Consider the following 460-nt stretch of genomic DNA (forward strand, 5'->3'; position numbering starts at 1 on the left):
GTGTCACCCGCACGAAAACTATGCATAGAATATAATTTCCAAATTTCATAAAGATCCGTTCAGTACTTTTGACGTAGTTTTGGATAAGAAAACAAATGACTAATGTGTGTGTTTGTGTGTGATGGGTGTATATATGTATAGATATCTGTATCCATGCATATATATGTATATATGTGTACATATTACATGTACATCTACACATGTGTATACATATACATGTATGCATATAGATCTATATCTATATATATATATCTATGCATATACGTGTACATATACATGTATATGTATACATATACATCTTTCTCTCTCTCTGAAAGTATCTGTCATTACAGTATCGAAATGTGATTGTTTCAGTTAGTGGAATAACGTGTACATATACATCTATATGTATACATATACATCTCTCTCTCTCTCTGAAAGTATCTGTCATTACAGTATCGAAATGTGATTGCTTCAGTTA

This window comes from Octopus bimaculoides, unplaced genomic scaffold, assembly GCF_001194135.2.
Source record: "Octopus bimaculoides isolate UCB-OBI-ISO-001 unplaced genomic scaffold, ASM119413v2 Scaffold_87364, whole genome shotgun sequence".
Lineage (NCBI taxonomy): Eukaryota > Metazoa > Mollusca > Cephalopoda > Octopoda > Octopodidae > Octopus > Octopus bimaculoides.